The following is a 20,871-nucleotide window of genomic DNA, read 5'->3' on the forward strand; positions in this document are numbered from 1 at the left end:
GCATGTAATACAAGCCCCACCATGAAAGGATGCTTAAAGAAAATGAGTCTTCTTGGTACCAAAACAGCAATTAAACAGCACCCTCAGGGAAAATAAGCATGGCCAAGTGGATGAGATTTCAGCTAAACTTAACTGGCAAAAGATCTCTGATATCTCATCTTTATGGGTGTGGCAAAATAAGTCTAAGTGGCATGTTCGCAGAAGCTACATTAGAGCTCCCCTTTTTTATTTCTGGACAGGTTCAGACTTGTAGCTCAGGGTGGTGGTACAAGCTTTGCCTAGAACAAGGCCCAGGTTCCAATCATAGAGATCGGAGGTCAACAATCTTTTCAGCCCATGGCTAGATATACACATTGAATGTAACAATCACGTCCATTTGATAGGGAAGACTTGTTCAGCTACGGATTCAATAGTTGGTATGTATGTATGTGTATGTGTATATAAAACACAATGCTTTGCATTGCATAGCCTTATTACCCACTTTGGTGCAATTGAAAAATGTATGTTGCATTTCTCTAAACTTTTTTTCAGCAATTCCATTTTTTAGCCTTGGTCTTGGAGGTATTCAGAGATGGAGATGGGGGCTTGGTTCTTTAGGAGATATGTAAACATATACTCTTATCTGGGAGCAAGAGGATTCCTTCTGAGCAACTAATAACAATAGCATTTAGCACTTAGACTTATATACCACTCCATAGTGCTTGTCATGCCCCTGTCAGAATCTGACTAGGTGGAGGAAGCTGAACAGTGTGGCTCCATTGGCTGTGGAGGAAACTGGGGAAAGAAAAAGTCTGGCTGGGCAGAGCAGGGGAGAGGTAGAGCAAGGGAGAGGGAATTCAGAGGAAGACCCAGGCCCACCCCCTCTTTATCCTAGGGCACGCAGGGAGGAACGGAGAAGGGAACTATATGAGTTGCATGGCTTACAGAGGAGGAAAGGGCTCTGATTCCCTTCATTAGCTGCAGCTGGGAACACAGTGTATAAAAGAGGAAGCTGTGCAGATAAAGTTGTTGGGAGCAAACGTGAATTTATCTTGTATCATTGCGGTTTATCTGTGTTCCTGGCATCCTCCCAACAGTGTGAGTTTTGCCATGCTTTCAAGTTTGAAATTCCTTCTACCTGCCCTGTCAAGTTAATTACTTCAGCTTGGTTTGTTTGGATTTTTAGTTACAGTTTGTATGTACCTTGTTTTGGACTGAATTTTCTAGAGTTAAAGGCTGTTCCTGGGAGAGTTTTTCTTCAGCCGAAGGTAACCTGGACATTGGGGGCAAAGTTGGAGATAATAAGGGGACTCTTATTGATTATTTGACTGTGTTGCCTTTGTGCCATGCCCTGGGTTATCACAATGTTTTACCACACACTCTGTGCGGTTTACAATATGAGCCTCCAACAATCTGGGTCCTTATTTTACTGACCTTGGAAGGATGGGAGGTTGAGTCAAATCAGGACTGAGCTTTTAGCTGAGTTAGCCTAAAATACCGCATTCTAACCATTGTGTTACAGTATGAACTTAAATTTCATGAAAGCCAAGGTTAAAATCTTAATATATTTCATGTCCATTTGTCTGCTCACTCTCTTTGAAAAGTCCCAAACAAATTTTCTTCTTGAGCTGCTGTCCAGTCCTTTTTAGAGAAATCCTATTGTTAGAAGTGGGGATCTTCCGGCTAGAAAGCATACGTGGCAACATTGAGCGATGGTCCCAACCTATGTTTTGGATTGTGGCCACAGATGTTCCCTTAAAAAAGGATTTTCTTTTGCATGGCAGATCATAAGTGATTAGTAGTTAATTTGGCTATTAATCTGACTAATCACTTTACCACTTTGTATTTTAATCATTTACTGCTTTGGAAAAAGGAGTGGTAGTACTAAATAGCTTTTTCAAATAGATTTTTTTTCCTAAGGTCTAAAGATTTCTGCCAATTTTTGAGATTAATTACATCCTAAATGTCAATTTAATGAAGCAGGTTTATTACTGAAATTTAGAAAAGAGTAAGCTGAGACCAGATTACAAATATGATACATTGTTGATTTTTCTGAAGCACAGTTGAGTGAATTGCTGTATATAAAACTGATCCATTCATTTTTATTGTCTTTTCTTTGGTCCTTAAAAAATGACCTCATTGCCTTAAAACGAAGGTCTATGGACTTTAAAAAGAATTTATTGTTGTTTTGATTCAGTTTTTCAGTTATTTTCAATATTTCATGACTTGGTGCACAAGATTTCTCAGGAACTGATTCTCTGAATTAAAGCAAATTCATGATTAGGTCATCAGTAATATTAACTAGCCACTTTGCCTTCAGCGTCTTTTTCATTTGGCTTTCAAAACATCAGAGTCTTGTCATTGACTCCTGCCTTTGTAAAATATTTAAGCTTTAGATATGTTCTTCCAGTCAACAATCTTGATTTACTTCTCCTAGTATTAAATTATATGGTCTTTTTGTGGCCCGTGGCATTCTCTCCCTCCCTCCCCCCCCCTCTCTCTCTCTCCAAAAATTTGTTTTTACAAGGGCATAAACAAATAATTATAATATTAGGAAAAGCTTACAAAAAAAAAAAATAGACAGTGTAACCTGCAGTCCAAAACCCATTTGCTTTATTCCTTTTCTTTAAGTCAGTTTAGGAACATTTTCCTTAGCATCACTCAAGACACTTGTGATTGGCTACCTCACATTGCCTTTATTTATAGGTTCACCATAATCTATCTTCCCCTCCATTGCCCTCTGAACATCAATTGACTAACCAATAAGCTAATTCTCTCAGCCTCATCCTGAATACCATGAACCTGTGCCAGGATCTTCTGTGTAAAATCCTCTTCTTGAGCCACCTCACCATCTCCCATCTATCTAATCGATGTCTGTCTGTCTATCTATCTATCTATCTATCTATCTATCTATCTATCTATCTATCTATCTATCTATCATCTTTCATCTCCATATTGCCAGGATATGTTTTGTACCTTAAAAGATGGGAAAATAAGGCAGTGGATGTGTTTTACAAATATTACCTTCTTCAGAAATAGCCACTGGCTATTCCCCAGCTACTATGGCAATGTCAACGAGAGGCGTTTAGCAGGTGAAGGAGGCTGGAGGGGGGAATACATTCCATGACATTTAAAACTGAAGCTCAGTGAAACTCAAAACTTCCCTTGATAGTGAATGCATTATCTCAGCAGCATATTACAAATTACTGGGATCACGTTTAATTATTTCTGTAAAAGAAAAGAAAATTAACTTAGAGCAGTTTTGTTCGGCATGGTATCCATCATATTTCTCTGTTTCAAGGATTTACAAGAGTATTGTTTTCTGTCTAGCTTTCCCTGCCCTCCTCCCCTTTGGAATGTATGAACATGGTAATCTGAGAAATTCATCCTGGGTAATGTAATAAATTATAATTGAGCAGTCCTTTACATTCCCCATCATGAATTTAACAGAAATCTCAGTGGAATTTTTGGGCAGTTCTTGATGACTTTTCAACAACTGGAAGCTCACAGCAAATCTATGCAGATATTATACCAAGAAAGGCACATAAGCATTTAACAGTAATACAATATAAAGAAAATCATAATAAACAGATATGGGAAGTATTAGGTGTGAGGAACACCCAGACATCAGGTGAACAAAGGGAAGATTATGAACTATCCATAAGACAGGCAATTCGGTATTTCATAAGACTACAAGGATTTTTAAACACAGTTGTTTCATGTATTAATCCTTTTAAAATAAACCTAAAATTGCCCTGGCTTGTTATGATTATTTTCCAAAGTATCTTGTATGTATTTATGGACATCAAGAGTCAATGATTTCATGATTGTGAGATGGGAACTAACAAAGGACTTGCAGCCAACTGCTGCTTGATTTTTTGGCCAATAGCAGAGCATGATCAGCCAATCAGTGCTCAGTTATTTACATTTTCAAGCAGGTAAATATTCATTAGCTAAATCAATCAATCTATCTATTTCTGTTTATGACATTATTTATTTATGGAATTTATTTGCCACCCATCTCATATCCAATGTTTCTCGTGGCTTACAGCATGAAAACATTAAATGATCTACATCTCTTGTAACCCCACACAAGAAGAATAGCAAATCATTTGCTGATATCTCCCCACTCCCCACAGTGCATATACAGTATTTGGGTACATATATTTGTGAACATTTGTTTATTACTAAGGATTCCAGTTGTACTTTGATGGGACTCTGTATGGGAGGGAGGATGGCTATTAAAAATACATAATAAAGGAGGGGACTTTCTTTTCCCAAACATTGTATAAAATTCTCTTAGAATTTCTAGACCTCACTATTAAAGGAATTAGATTGTATATATTTTTAAAAAATTAGGACTGATGAAACAGTATCCATCAAGCCCATCCATCGTATCCAGAGAATATTACTACACACGCATGCACATGTACACAGACACACACAGACACACCTTAGATGAAGTGCTAGACGTCAGGGAGATTGCAGCCATTGTAGAGGGTTTGCCCAAGAAATGTCAAAACCCTCATAACCCACCCATCTGCCACCACATCACTCAGGTGAGTTTGAGAAGGCTCACCCCACCAATGAGATTTTTAGAGCTCTTTTTTCAAGGAGGAAAAAAAGAGGAAGAATACTTCCTTCTTAAATTTATTTGAAGTACTTCACACTGACCTACTTAGAATAAATTTAAGAAGGAAGTATTCTTTCTCGGGGGAGTGGGGGGCAGGCAGGCAGGCATTTTTTTTTTTTTTTGGTATAGTACAAGTTTAACAACCTTTTTAAAGAATCCACTTTTGAGAGGAAAAAGGAAGTCACTGGAGGAGCTCAGGGTTTGGACCATAAAGATAAATCGTCATTAATATGTCATGTGAGATGCATGCCATAAATAGCACTAAGGAAAATCAAAATGCAGTTCCTCCTCTCACATATGCCAGCTTTATGAAATTGGCTTACCTTAGGCTCATGCCAGCAGCAAACTGGTACAAGAAAAAAAGTATATAACTGGAGGTTCAAAAGAAATCTGAAGCAGCTGTGTGCATTCTCAGTAAACATTTGCAATATATTGCAGGTTTTAATATAGATACAATATGCCAAGTGTTGAATTAACATGTCCTTGCCTATATTTTCATTATAGTTGGTTGAACAGTCAAACAGATGTTTGGACTGGATTTTTATTCACTTATCAACTCTTTTTCAAGAACCTGGGTAGAAATAGATATTGTTGCCCAATGGGCATGTTAAAGGTATTGTCACAGAATGTAAGCTGTTCCAAGTAAAGCTGCCTTTTGCAATTGACTGATGATGATTTTGTCAGTGCTGATGGTGTTCAAGTGATGTTCCAGATATTTTGGATTTCTGATGGGATGGCAGTTGTTTGTCAATTTAAATTTTAAAATCCCAGGTCTCTTTTGCTTCTTCATTTTCCATAATGTTGTGAATTTTATGGTCTCGCCACTCCTTGCTTACATACAAATGACATTTCTTGCAGACATTCCAATGCACCATTGTTACTACTTTGTCGTTCCATTGTTTGTTGTTGGTTGGTGTCATCTTCTTGCAGCAGCTAACTAGATGATCCAGTATTTCTTCAGCATCTTTGCGGAGATGCCATATGCTGTCTGTTTCTGTCTTTTTGATGCTGACTTTGTATGCACTTCTTCTTAAGAGTTGGTCTTGTGCAGCCAGAAATAGTCCTTCAGGCTCTTTCTTCAATTTTCCTCTCTCAGCCGTTGCAGGTTTTGTTATCAGACTGCTATTTTTAAATTAGTATTTAGTTTTGTGACAACCACCCCATTCCAAGAAGCTCTGGGAAGTTGTAACAAATCTTTAAGTGGAAAAAAATATAAAGCAGAAAAACAGTACTTATAAATAAGCTATACATTTCAATTAATCAAATAATACCTCGTGTAATTGGAACTCACTTATACACAAAAAACACACAACCAACTCCTAAGATATTGAATTTTGCCGAACTACACAGTCTATTCCAGATTTCAATGGGATTTTTCTCCTAAGTAAAGTTATAGCTGATTGCTATTTTGTATGAGGCTAAATGCAATCCTTATCATCTTACGATATTTTTTAAAAAAAATCCAAGAGTTTAAGGGACTTACTTGCAAGCAGATAGACATAGGATTACAGTTGTAAAAATATGCAGAAATTATCAGCTTTCTTTCCTAGGAAACATTAAAATATGGTGCTGAATAGATAATAACAATGGTATAAAAATGTCCATTGCAAGTCAGGACGGACACAACAAATGGTGAGAGAACATATCAAAGAACAACTGTGGCTCAAAAAGAAAATAGACAATTTATATATTTATTTGCATACATTTATATATTACATCCATCTGGGCAGCTTGCAATCACTGACACATGGTAGAAAATGAAAACATAAAGTCATATAAAACCAAACTATATTATATAAAAACACAGTAAACAAAATAAAACTGCCAATAGGGAACTGGTTTGGCTTAATGGTTAAAACTGCAGGCTACTAAAACAGGAAAATGTGAGTTCTAATCCTGCCTTAGACATGAAAGCTTGCTTGGTGCCTGTGGGCCAGGTAACTCTCTTGCTCACCTCACCTCACTGGGTTATTGTGGGAAAAATAGGAGGAAGAAGGAGTATCACATATGCTCATCCCCTTGAGTTATTTATAAAAACAATAAAGGCAGAAAATGAATGAATGAATGAATTAAATAAATAAATAAAAATATAAATGCCAACAAAACCAAAACCCTACACTCCACAAACTGGTAATGGGAACTATATAACTATATATAAAAATAAAAGAAAGATTTTTTACTTACTAAATTAAAACATATCCCAAGTTCTGTATAAAATAAAAACAACTCCCATACCTAATCAAAATATCTACTAGATTAAAATGTTTTTAAATGAGCTTCATATTTGTTTTCAGAATTATTTTCTCTACCTCATCAGTATAGACCACAGTGGAGATGTCACTCTTGTACAAAAAGGGCATTCACTGTCTTCCACTGGAAGCTATCAAGGTTTTAACCATCATTAAAATGTTCTTATTTAATTGGGATTAACCACAGCATATATATGAGCATCTGGTCAAGATGTGCTTTTACAGCAATGAACAATAAATAACCTGACTGACTTTGTTGGCCTATAATGATCTATTAATTCCCTCTGCCTCTACTTAGTGTACATAATTGAAAACTTTATTGTGATCTTCCAAACTATGATTTATTTGCTTCCTTGCTTGTTTATCAGTTCATTTCATGTTAAAACCCTTGGTGGAAACTATTTCCTATCACTGATTTATATTTATCTTTCCAATTCTGCTTTTTCTTTCCGTTGCTTGACACATTTTTTGAGATGGAATCAGGCTAGTAAAACATTTGTCCTTGCAGTCAGGAACACCTACTTCCAAATTTTACTAACTACTCCCTCATAGTCCTTTTCTATTTCATTGTACTTTGTAATCTTCCTCTTTACCTACAAAGGTCCTGATTCTGTTTTTCCAAGATCTGGTTTATTTGGGAATGCCACATTGCTGTCTACAAAAGGTAAGATGTAAATCTATAAGTAATTGCATCAACAATAAATGAATTGTCTATTCCACATTCTGTTTTTCTAAGCCTCAGTATGGAAAAATTTGAAATCTCTAATGGAGTTTCAGCCATCAAATAAGGCCATTTCACTGCTCCTGTTTCCTGCTCAGTGAAATTAAACTCTCATTTGAAGGCTGGCCTTGCAGAACTCAGGACATGGTTGCTTGCTTATCTTTTACATTTAAACCATAGCATATAAATCAATTCCTATTAAAATCCACATAAAGCAACATTTTGCTCAGTAAAGTTTACACTCTGAAGATATATCAGAGATGCTGGCCCATTTAACACATTGGTAGGCGCTCTTCAAGGTATGTGTATATATCATAAATAGCTCTCCAAGATGACACAGTCCTCGCTACTGCTTGGAATCTTTACATTTTTTTCCTGTTAGGTCAGGAAGGCTGTAATTCAGAAAGTGATCCCTGAACCTTATTTAATGCAGCAAAACACAACTGGAAAAGGGGATTGAACTTTAGTGTCTGGAAGTGGAAATGTAATAACTTTCCCCCATCTTTTCTGTAAAGTGAGTTGGGCCATGCGATGAATGCAGAACCTTGGCTCACAAGGTTTTCCTGATATAATACACTTGTAGCGAATAAGGTTAGAACCTTTAAAATATAGCATTTAGTAATATGTTGGAAATAGCTTCTTCCCGATTCCTTTAAAGGTCACTGCATTTGCTTTCAAGTCGTAATTTTAGTGCAGGTCTCCAGTGAGTGGAACTAAGAACATGCTAGTCAATGCCCTCCTCAGTTTCTAAGGACTGAAATAAAATGACCTAAGAAGTTCATCTATTGCATGTGTGTCTCTGTTAGATACTTACAAGCTTTCATTAAAATCCTACAGAGAAATAGAAATGGGTAAATATTATCTGGGTGATTCTGTGGTTTCTAAACATTTCCAGGACCATTTCTTCACAGATATTGGTAAGCCACTCTGGGAGCTGTTTTCGTTAAGCAGCAAGGTGGAAAGGTTTAAAGCAAAGAAACGATATGCATAAGTCATCTTGATGCACTTTCAAAAAGATTGATGTAACTTTGGTCAGTGTAATTGAATTTTCTGCATGATTTTACAGAACTGTCCCATTTGATTCCTGGTCTGAGAATGCTACCTTAGCTGAAAATGATGCCTTAGCTTGAACAAAGTGGAGTGCAAGTTCATGAGTGGACACATTCATGGAAGGTTGGATGTATTGCTTATCTGTGCTTGGAAGCTAAGAGGGTTGGGTCTTCTTAGTACTTAGGTGAGACAGCATCAAGGAGTCTCAAAGCTGTGGGTTAGTCTGGGAAGCTAAAAAAACACTGCTTAGAAAAAAGTAGTAGCAAATCAATTTAATCATGGTCTGAAGAACACTATATGGATGTGTCACCAGCAAGTTCAGGTTGACTTGAGAAGATTGACTTTTTTCAAGCTTTTAAAAAGATTTACTGGGATTGCATATTTCTCAGAATTCATTCATATTCATTCAGTGGGTGAATCTCCTAAAATGGAGAAAGGGAGGGAAAGAGGTATAGAGAGACTAGAACAGAGTTGTGAAGCGATTCCTTGTGGCAAAATGGCAATGGCAACAGATTAAAAAATATTTTTAATGCAGCAGCACTAATCAGATTGATCTAGAAAAAAATATTATCAAAGAAAATGGAAGTTACTTTAGAATGTAAAACTGCATACAACTGCATTATTAGTGGGTTTCTGCAGATAAGAATTTTTCTATTCACTCAGCCATTCACAAGGGATAATTAAACTTCTAGAAGTAAAGTAAAAAATAAATTGGTTAGATCAGGTATGTTCAACCCAAATGGAAATCAATCCTGCCACTCCACATTGTTCTTGCCGCTCTCCCAATTCACCCAGGAAATAGAAGGAAAAACCATCAATTTGTGGAAATTGAGTGTGACTCTTTCTATTTCTCTCCTGTCAACTCATAGTTCTTTGGATTCAACTTAAGTGCTTTCTAAATGCTGTGCTACTCTAGAATTTGAGTGTGTTATGCACAGTATTCACATCTGTGAAATGTTTGCAATAATAGTTGTGGTGCAAATCAGTGCAGATCAGTGCAATTGATTTTTAAAAAAAGAAGATTATACAAAGTGTTACATGAGAAAGATGTGGTGCCTTCATATTTAACACCGTGGTTTCAAAGTATCTTATGAGTACATAAAATCAGCCAGCAATGCCAAACAGTTACACTGGGATCACTACTGAAACAGCAGTGTGCACCTAGGAGGTTATGGTTAGTATTTGCATGCAAAGCTTTTTTCTTGTTCTTGTGCCTAAATTTAGTAAAAAGCACGACTGCCTGGAATCTTTATTTAAAGAAATAGCATTCAAGCCAGAGATTACAAACAAATATAAATCTGCTGAAGAGAGTGCTAACATAGTTCTGAATGAACTGCTCATTACATGGAATTGCGATTATCTGTGATATTCCAGAGATGGTGCTTGGGGAATCAAGATAGTTCTTGGGTGCCGAAGGTATTGATTTTGCTGTGCTCCAGCATCCTCCAAAATACCTAACTATGCTGTTTAAGTGTGTGTTAACCAAACATATCAATAAACATAAAACATTTTTTAAAACCCTAAAATCTCCTCATAAATAATAATCAAGGATTGAATTATTATGGTACCATAAGTGAGATTGATGACATTATGATTCAACTCCACAATTTATCCTTTCCCAAGTTTTAAAATGCATGAAAGCATCAATCAGGTTTCTCTGCCCACCCCCACCCTAAACAAAAAGGAAGCAGAAAAATAACACCTCCCTGTTGCAGTTTATCTTGCTTAAAAGGACAGTTTCCATAGCTGTTTCATTGGCAGAGGTACCTGCAAAAAGCAGATTGCATTTTCAGTGCTTTATTTTGTTTTAGCATGTTTGCCTATTTTTGCAGTGATTAAAATTAATGGGAAAGGGGAGAAAGTTTTCTAGGGAATTACTTCTAGTGTGCCACTCCTCAGAGCACAAGCTGCACTATACCTATAAGTGAAGACTCAGCAGCAATTCCACACTACTTGGAGTAAATGGTTGGTATGTGCATGGAAGATGGGTAGTAGGAATTTTTCACTGCAGTAAGGAGGTGGCCAATTAAACTTTTCTTCATTGGTAAATTATCTCTCTTTTTAACTATTGGATATCTTTCTTCATTGGCGATTTTAATATTGTTGCCCATTTCAATGTGAGAAATATTTCTTTGAGGTTCATTACTTTAAGAAATACTCATCCACTCTATGCTTTCCTCCTTCCATTCTTTTTCACAGAGCATATTTGTCTTCCAAACTTGCTATTACCCCGCTTTTTAGTAATTTGTGGCTTGGGTTTTCACTACACATAATCATGGGTATCGATGGGACGGCAGGGAGAGGCAAATAATCAAGTGGATGTCACTCTGTTGCTGCACAGACTACATATCCAGTGGTGGGATTAAATTTTTTTTACTACTGGTTCTGTGGGTGTGGCTTAGTGGGCATGGCAGGGGAAGGATACTGTAAAATCTCCAGTCAGTAGTGGTATTTTCTGGTTCTCTGAACTACTCAAAATTTCCACTACTGGTTCTCCAGAACTGGCCAGAATCTGCTGAATGCCACCTCTCTACATATCTGGTGTTGGTATGCAGGTATGAAAGCTAGGGTTCATGTTATAATGTAGTGATGCACATTCCATCATTTTTTTCTCCTCACCTTGGTTTATATCGGACATCTGTGTGTTCAAGGACATGAGAAACAAATCAGCTTTGGTCATGGAAAAAAACCAAAAGAATCATTTTATACAATTATGGGAGGTGAGGAATGAGAAAGTGTTCAAGAACTGCTTAGTGACTCCTGCAGTCAAGCTAACATTTCTTTCAAGTCTAAAAATAGTTCCTATGTGCAGGTTAAAAGAGGTAGCATAAATTAACATATATTGTGCAATTTTCAAGAAAAAATGCCAATTATCATAGTTAATTAATATATTAACTCTCAATTTTGTGTTTGCTTAGTCACACCTACATACATGATTGCTTCCTGAAACAAAATAATATTCCTGAGATAAGAACTTTGAATAAGTTATAATACCATTCATTCTTCTCAGCTGTCTGAACTTGCCTTAAGCAACAGAAAAATCTGAACCATATCTCTTGTGGAAGATAAATTGGGCCAAGATCAGTTTGAAGTCAGCAAAAACTTAAAATGGAGTTTCCCAGATTGCATGTGGCTTTGAGCAATGTTCAGATTTTGAATAGACATCACAAGAAACATATTCTAATTTTATCCTGCTCTGCAATCTAGGTTGATCTGCACTGAAGTAGATGTGTGTGGTATTTGAAAGCAAACAGAGTCAATAGTTTGTCAAAAACTTAAAACACCACAACAACCTTCAGACAGCAATTAGAAAAGTTGATAGTCCGAAGTCCGGATCACCTTGGATTTCTGGTAGGAAACAGAACAGAATAAAGATGAAAAAAAGAGGTTAGAAACCTTGTGTCAAGCACCAGGGAAATCAGGAGATCCAGGCAGTTCAAATGGGTATAAAGATTTATTGCAAGCTTAAGCTCTCTACAGGAATCTATTAACCGTCAAAGCAATTTGCTGGTAAATAAGGGATTCAAGGTGGGTTGGACTTAGGTCTCTTGTGGGTACAAAGGGAACTCATGACTGATGATGCATTTGACCCTGTCTTGGGCTCAGCCTGGTCATCTCCTACATCTTGATCAATAGTCACTTAATCATCAAACTCAGTAATGCTAGGCCATAATTAAAACGACACACCTATTTACTATTATCTACTTTACTATTGAGGGCTGCAGTGGCTCAGTGGCTAAGACATTCAGCAGTTTGGCAGTTTGGATCCCTAAAACTGCGTAACGGAGTGAGCTCTCCTTAATTGTCTCAGCTTCTCCCAGCTTAGCAGTTCAAAGGCACATAAGAAATGCAAGTAGAAAAATAGGGACCACTTTGGCAGGAAGGTAAGAGCGTTCCATGCACCTTTGGCATTTAGTCATGGCATCCACATGACCATAGAGATGTCTTTGGACAGCACTGGCTCTTTGGCTTTGTAACAGAGATGAGCACCACCCCCTAGAGCCAGGAATGGCTAGCACATATGTGTGAGGGGAACCTTTACCTTTAGCTTACTTTACAATAACTAGCACTGATGATGTTACATAGTTTGGGTAATGAAATGCTTATAAGAAAAAGTTCAGAGAGCACCTGGAGCCCTCATTTCAACCCTAAGCTACAAATATTCTTCATTGAATCGTTCCAATATAAACTGGGGTTTTATAATCCATGTAATTAAGAATAGATTTCCTGATGATCAATTATAACAGGATTGTCAATCTCGCAGCTTGTGGGCTGGATGCATCACATGCTCGCCACATCCATGCCTGGTTTAGCGAAGGTGGGAAAAGTCACAGTATGTCATGTGACAACACTATCATGATGCGCATTTGACCCCCTGAATTACAATATATGTGATTATGCCTTGTCCTTCTAAGGAAGAGTATCAAGAAAGAATCTTCTGAATTTCAGAGATTCTCTTAGAAAGTATTATGGATAACTTTATATTCTGTTTTGAACCTGTATTTCTGGTATGGATACACTATAGAGCAATGGTCACCAACCAGTGGGCTGGGGACCACTGGTGGTCCGTGAGAAAATTTTGGTGGTCTGCAGAGAAATGTCACCCCCAGAGCACCAGTGCTGGCATGACAAATCTCACAAAGACTCATTTCTGGAGGAGTTTGGATGAGAGAAAGACTTCTGCTGCTTCTGCTGCTTTCCTTGCATGAAGCCAAAAGTCTCTCTTTCTCTCTCACTCTCTCCCCCTGAGAATGGAGCTGGAGCTGGTATTCTGCGATCCCAAATAAAGAATAATCGATCGGTACAAAACGGGGTGCGGAAATTTTCTGCAGACTTTTTGGGGGATTTTCCCAGGGTCTCTGGTCCACAGGATTTAAAATTATGAGTTTGGTGGTCCCTGAGGTCCAAAAGGTTGGTGACTCCTGGTATAGAGAATATCCAATGCTGCAATTTAACTTACACCGCAATTTAACTTAACTACACTGGCTCATAGGCTAGACCCATGTCATGGGAGTGGTGGGCCAAGATTTGAGGGACCCGCTTGTTTTAGATAAACTGGGCTACACCATTCAGAAGAAAAAAAATGTTGGAGGAATAATCTCCCCACCTCCTGCCCCACCACCAGCTTGCTTCCATAGCTGAAGAAAGCTGAAAGAGGGATTGAGTGGTTTCAATATGACGGGCTAACCAATGAGTCTTACTTCATCATTCAACTCTCAATTTATCACACCTGTTTTGGAAAGGGAAGTCCAACATTGCTTCGGGCTTTGTTTGCTTCCTCATCTCTCAGTTTATTGAACACGGCAGCCACTTGCCTTTCTTTTGCCCTTTCTTTTGTGTAAACAGAATGTTGGAATTCAGTTCAGTTCCAAACACTCTGAATTTTGGCTTCAGGCTGGCAATGAAAACTTGTCGATCAAATCAGCCTAATTGGGGGAAAGTTAACATTTCTTAGCAATAGAGAAATTGAATGCCAGGCTAACAGAGACATTGCCCTAAAAGTTCACTGCTTTGAAGAATAAAAATAACTTTGCACTTGTTTTGTCAGCTTTTGTCTCTGAGGTCTCTTTCTCTCTCTATGGTGTTTTATTTCCCTGTGCTAGCAAGGGATTTGTATCAGAAAGATTTTCTTTAGGGACATTTGACCAATGTATGTATTTCTGGTATATATACGCTTTGACATGTATTTATTAAAAAAAAATACTAATTGTTTTTCTGTTCAAAGTGAATAAAAAAAATAGTATTTTTTTAATAAATGGAAACAGTTGGATTTTATGAAAGCACTTGGACTTAGAAGGATAGGAAGAATATCAATACCTTTGAATTCTGGTCTTGGAGAAGACTCCTGAGAATATGGACAGCCAAGAAAACAACCAATGGATCATCAAATAAATCAACTCAGATCTCACTTGAGGCATGAATCACCACACTCAAATGATCCTACTTGGGCAATTTATGAAGAGACATAATTTTCTGGGGGAATGCTCTAATATTGGGAAATGTGGAAAGAAAGAGAAGAGGGTGACCAAGGTGGATTAGCTCTGTTACAATGATGATAGGTGAACTGTTGGAAGATCTGGGGCAGATGTCCAGATTGTCATGGAGAAAATCTATGTCATCTCTAAGAGTCAGCATTGACTTAGTGATACATAATCACATAAAGAAAAATCTCTGCAGTGTTTTCAAAAGCTCTAGAGACATTTTCTCTGCCCTGGAAAATGTGAACCAGTGGTTTTAAACCATACTAAATATTTCTTTTTCTTGGCTATTGCCTGCTCATCTCTGCTTTGTTTGGAGTCCTCCTGTCTAAGTAGAGCTTTAAGCATTGCCCTGGCAATACTACCTGCTGTGTCAAGATTTGCAGCTCAAGATTTAAAATTATGATTTTTTTATAACAGGACCACAAACATTGCTATGACTTATAGCAGAATTTCACTTTAGATTTTTTTTTCTCTGTCGTTGATATGACCTCAAGAATAATCTCTGTGAAAGTTGGCTAGCTCACCTGAGTGCATAAAACATTTTCATTAGTTTTATAAAAATATGCTATTTAATAGGCATTTCCATACTGTGTCCCAAATGAACAAAATGGCTGATAGTACAAGCGTGAACAAGTCTACTCACAGGTGTTCATTCGTTTTATAAAATATGCTGCTTAATAGGCACTTCTGTGCTGTATTTTAAGTAAACAAAATGGCTGACTGTACAAGCGTAAACAAGTCTCACAGATGTTCAATGGGACTTACATTCTGCTAAGTGTGCATAGTTTTTGTAGTTAATAGTGCAGTCTTTTACATGCTTAATCAAATGAAAATCATTTGATTTCATGTCATGAAATAAAGAGCAAGAAAAGGAGAGGACTTGAGATTATCCACAAGTATTTCATACATCTGCTCTTCATGAGGTGACTGCAAGAAAGTGATTTCCTGTGGTTTTAGTTCTGGGAGACAAGGGAATAGCATCTAGCTGAAATATTCTGCAACTTTAACACTAGGTTTGATTACTTCTTTTTTCTAATCACTTAGATAGGGTTGAGATAAATTTCATGATTTATCTAAATTTTCATTCTAAAATGTATTTAAATTTTCAGGAAACATAATTTTGAAATTAATTATAACTACCCTTCATATGGAAAGATGGTTTTGTTTTGAATTCTTTTAAAAAAATGATAGGATGGGATGGGACTTTGAAGGTTAGGTACTAGAAGAAACTAAAAATTACAATTAAAGAACAACGTTAAATTTGACTTATCAATACAGACCAGAGCAAAAATACTTTGACATTCAACATATTGAATGATATTTTTGAACAATGGATATGGAAGCTAATTTTGAGAGTATCTGGCATTATAGACTGATTGTGTTTTGCAAGTTTTACCAGAGAAGACTAAGACTGATCTGGAAGTGTAGTTGAAAATGACAGGTTAAAAGTATAATATGGAAAATCATCCACTGGACCAGTGGTCGCCAACCAGTGGGCCACGAGAAAATTGTGGTGGGCTGCAGAGAAATCTCACCCCAGAGTACCCCCCCAAAGCAATTAAACCAGGCTGCGCAGAAACACAAGGCTACGCTACCCACATGGCCTATGGGAACCCTCCCCGCCCATTCACTCCTTACCCAGCAAACTTGCCTGCTAAATTGCTATTTTTCCTTCTTCTGACCATCATCTGTTCTGCTGTGCCAGGAGATTTAGATTAGCTAGGAAGCAGGAAATGGTTGGATTTCTTGCTTTCTAGCTAGTCTTTAGATCTTCGGCCCTGCTTTTAAGCACAGCCGAACCTCCCTTAGGACTGAAGGTTCTGTTATTCAGTGCAGACTCATGGCAAGCAAATTTGAGAGACTGAGCTAGACGATGGTAGATAGATAGATCACTGAATGATTCTGTGAGCAACTCAATCTGCCTGCCTGCTTTGCTTGATTTTGAGTAAAAGTTGCTCTTTTTTAAAAATAAAAAATTCAATATTTATATACATGGTGTGTTGTGAGTTAATTTTGTGAGTTTGCTTGCTAGCAAATTTTATGGGACAGACTGAGCTAGCCAATGGCAGATAGATAGATTTCTGAATGAATCTGTGATTCTGTGAGCAACTCAATCTGCTTGCCTGCTTTGCCTGATTTTGGGTAAAAGTTGCTCTTTTTTATAAAAAATTCAAAATGTATATAAATATTTATAATATTTACATACAAGCCATGCCCAGCCAGTTACATCCAAGCCACACCCACAAATTAGGCCATGCCCACAAAACTGGTTAGTGGTCCCTGGGATTTAAAATTATCAGTTTGGTGGTCCCTGAGGTCTCAAAGGTTGGCGACCCCTGCACTAGACCAGGGGTGTCAAATTCAATTTCACTGAGGGCCACATCAGGATTGTGTATGACCTCGAGGGCTGGGATAGTTGTGGCCAGGGTGGGCGTGGCCATGATGTCAGTTGTATTGGGTGTGTGTGCCTGTGGTGGCTCAAATACTCTGCCAGTGAAAACAGGCTCCCAAGCTCCATTTTCACTGGCAGAGGTACTGTGGACCAGTCCTTTGCTATTTCCAGGGCTGCCCTGCAGGCCAGATCTAAGCACATCATGGGCCACCCCGCAGGCCTTGAGTTTGAAACCCCTGCACTAAACATACAAAAGAAACTGGCTAATGTCTTAATAATTAAAAGGAATTTACAAATAACAATGAAAGAAAGTGACCCAGGTAACCTTCCTATACTGAATTTCCAAAAAGAAAAAAGAAAAAAAAAGCTTGTTAAAGCTTTGAAGAATTTTGTGAGAAAGGACAAAATAAAAATGAAAAGAAAATATAGTTTAGGACATTATTTAAAGGACAAAAAACTAAGATTGTTATAAGTAAAAGAAATGAATATAAAGTTGGATTATTTGATTAAGTGTGGGCTACTTGCTCTAAGATATGCTGGTAAAACATGGACACTAACCTTACCATCAATACAAAAGCTACAAGTGATATGAAGAACCATGGAAAGATACACGCTCAGCATTACAAGACAAGATAGAAAGACCTGCACATGGATTAGAGAACAAATGAAATATAAGATCTCACTATGAGAGTAAAAGAATTAAAATGGAAATGGTATGGTCACATAGCGAGAAGAACTGATGGCAGGTGGACCAAGACAGTCATAGAATAGATCCCACTTGATAAAAAGCATCCATGAAAGAGACCTAAAACAAGATGGATCAATAATATCAGCAAGTATAGTGGGCCCAACTGGCAAAGAAAAGCTCAAGAAATATACAGAAGAGGCCTTCGTCCTGCAGTGGATAGACATTGGCTAAAATGATTTATTTATTTGTTTGTTTGTTCATTTGTTCATTTATTTATTTATTTATTTGATTTATATTGCCGTCTATTTGCCCATGGCGATTCAAGGCTTACACAATGTAAAATCATATTTAAAACAAAAAATAAAAATGATAAGAACGAACAAAAAGAATCAAATAAATTAGTAAAGTGCAATAGAACAAAATTTGGGAAAACAAAACAAAACAAATCAAAAACAAAAACCAACTCCCACCCCCCATCCCACCCCGACGACAGGCGGTCAAACTAGCCATCTGATGGATTCCATCCCTCGCTGGGTTCCCCAGGCCCGCTGGCAAAACCAGGTTTTTATATATATATATATATAAAATTTTATTTGGGTTTTCACAAAACATAACACAAGTAAAATTTCTTTTTTTGAGAATAGCATGGTCCTGGGTTATCACTTCTCCATACAGACACAAATTCAATTTCATATTCATCTTTGTGTTCTATTCCGTATCTTATTACTATTTTAACATTTTCTCAATAATTTTTCCCTTCCCTTAGTTTTCTCAATCTTACTTTTAATTATCTCATTCCTTTCTAAATTCAATTATATATATCTTTTTCTAAGTTTCAATACCTTTCTAGTCATCATATTTATACTTTTGTCTGTCCTGTTTCAATTTCATATTTTCTTTTCTCATTAAACAAAATTTTCCCTGTAGTTACTAATTGGAGTATGACACCTTTGTATCTTTTAATTTTTATCCATTCAACTCTTATTTAAACTTCAATTTATGCCTTTACAATTATAACATTCAATATAACACATAACTTCCAGTCAAATTCTGCTTGGTACATTCTTAAAATATGCACTAAGTTCTTAAAGAGAAAATATATATATATATATATATATATATGTTTTCTTAAGTTTTCGCGGGTACTAACATTTATCGCATTCAGCTTTGTTCGGGTATTTTCCCACGTCATTGTAGTACAACAATAGTAGTAAAACAATAATAAATAAAATACTTATTCTATTCCAATTCAGCTCTATCATTAATGTTAGTTACAATCTTGACATCTTTAACATTTCTTTTCAATAGGATATCATACTTCTAGGAACACTTATAATATTTCCATAATTTTTTCATGTTTCTTTCATATTCCTCTTCACTTAAATTTTTATAACACATTTATAATAATTAAAATGTTCCCCCCCTTTCCTAATTTCATTCTCTCATTCTCTTTATTTCATTTATTTATTAAACATTCCATTCCATTACAATGAGTATTTTATCTATCATTTTAATCACACTTGTTTCATATTTTCAAAGTTCATTTCTATTTCTAATATAACAATACTATCTTATGTACCCTTGCAGAATCCCCCTTTCAATTAAGTTTTTATCCATTATCTCCGTGTCTTCTAAATAGGCTTATACCCTTAATCCTTGTCCATTTTCCCGGTTTCTCTATGTCCTGTTTCTGTCCTTTATAATTTATTTTCCTTTCCCTCTTCCCCCTCTTCTTCTCCCTTCCCTTTTTGACCCCTTCTCTCTTCTGTAATCCTCTCTTCTGTTTCTTCCTAATGTTATAAGTACTTTGCAAACTATTCTTTTGGGGGGTTGTTTTTTCAGATCTTAAATTTTTCACTCTTTCCCCCTGCTTCCCTTTCACAAGTGCAATCCAATCCAGAGCCTCAGTCACCTTTTTATTCCAAACAGTGACTAAGAGCTCAGCTGGACTGCATAATAGATCTCTAGTTATAACCCCCAGCTCCCTCTGGAACCTATCTTGATCCATTAGTTGATGGGGAGAGACCAATCTAATAGGTCCTGCCTCCCTGCGGGGGCCTGCAGTTTTTGAGAAACTCATTGCCACCAGACTGTGATTTGACCATGACAAGGGGAACAAGGAGAGGTCTACCAATTCCAGGTCACATAGTCACTGCTCCGACAAGAATACCAAATCAGGAGTGTGACCACTATTACTAGTCGGGCTCTGGATAATCTGGGACAGGCCCATGGAAGTCATGGTTTCTATAAAATCTCGGGCTACCTCTGATCCCAACCCCAGAGAAGGCAGGTTGAAATCCCCCAGAACTATAAGCCTGGGGAATTCTACTGCAAGTCCTGCAGTGAGGTCCAGGAGCCCAGGTAGGGAAGCTGCCATGCAGCAGGGAGGCTGGTATAGCAGCAGCAATCCCTCCTGATCCCTTGAGCCCAATCTAAGAAAAAGGGTCTCACAGCCAGGGACTTGTTGAACAGCGTCTCTGGAGGCTACTAGAAATTCTCTGATAACAACAGCCACACCTCCACCCCCGCCCTGAGGTCTAGACTGGTGCCATGCTCAATAACCCACTGGGCACATTTCTGCAAGAGGAATGCCTCCCTCTGAGCTCAGTCAAATTTCAGTTATACAAGCCAGATCAGCCTTCTCTTTGAGGATCAAATCGGCAATAAGACTAGCCTTCTTGCAAGCTGATCTCACATTTAAAAGCAGAAGTCTAAGACCAGGGCCTCCACAGACCTGCTGACCAGGAAAATGAGGTGAGTGCAATGGGGCAGAACATGAGATTGGTACTAAACACTGAGGTTGTGTTCCCTGTGCCTGCCTTCTCCCTTGTCTCCCATATCTCTTGTTCCTCGACATCACTGAAATAGGATGTCCTCTTCTGCCTTTCCCAAGAACCATTCCATCCCCCATCCCCAACATACTTCTTTTGATGTTGATGATTTGATCAAGATTAAAATAAATGTTGTCTCTGGTAACTCTTATGAGACTTTGCTGATAAGGATTGAAATTACGAGGGTTTTTTTAAAAGGATTTGTTCATAGATAAGAGATGGATATGAGAATATGAGATAATTTCTTGTATTTTAAAAGAATATGATAAATCATTAAATTTTTATCTTGTGATGATGGAGGCAGTGAATTCTTTATATAGTTTTTCTATTTACTATATTCACATTTT

General features: G+C 37.3%; 1 pseudogene; it reads right to left on the reverse strand.

Annotated features, from left to right (window-relative positions):
- The window catches only part of LOC148127868 (uncharacterized), a 33,247-nt pseudogene extending 12,697 nt beyond the window's left edge, over positions 1–20,550 (reverse strand).
- Between the last annotated feature and the right edge of the window lie 321 nt (positions 20,551–20,871).

This window comes from Pseudonaja textilis, chromosome 1, assembly GCF_049901715.1.
Source record: "Pseudonaja textilis isolate UNSWEBS1 chromosome 1, rPseTex1.2, whole genome shotgun sequence".
NCBI classification, from domain to species: Eukaryota; Metazoa; Chordata; class Lepidosauria; order Squamata; family Elapidae; genus Pseudonaja; species Pseudonaja textilis.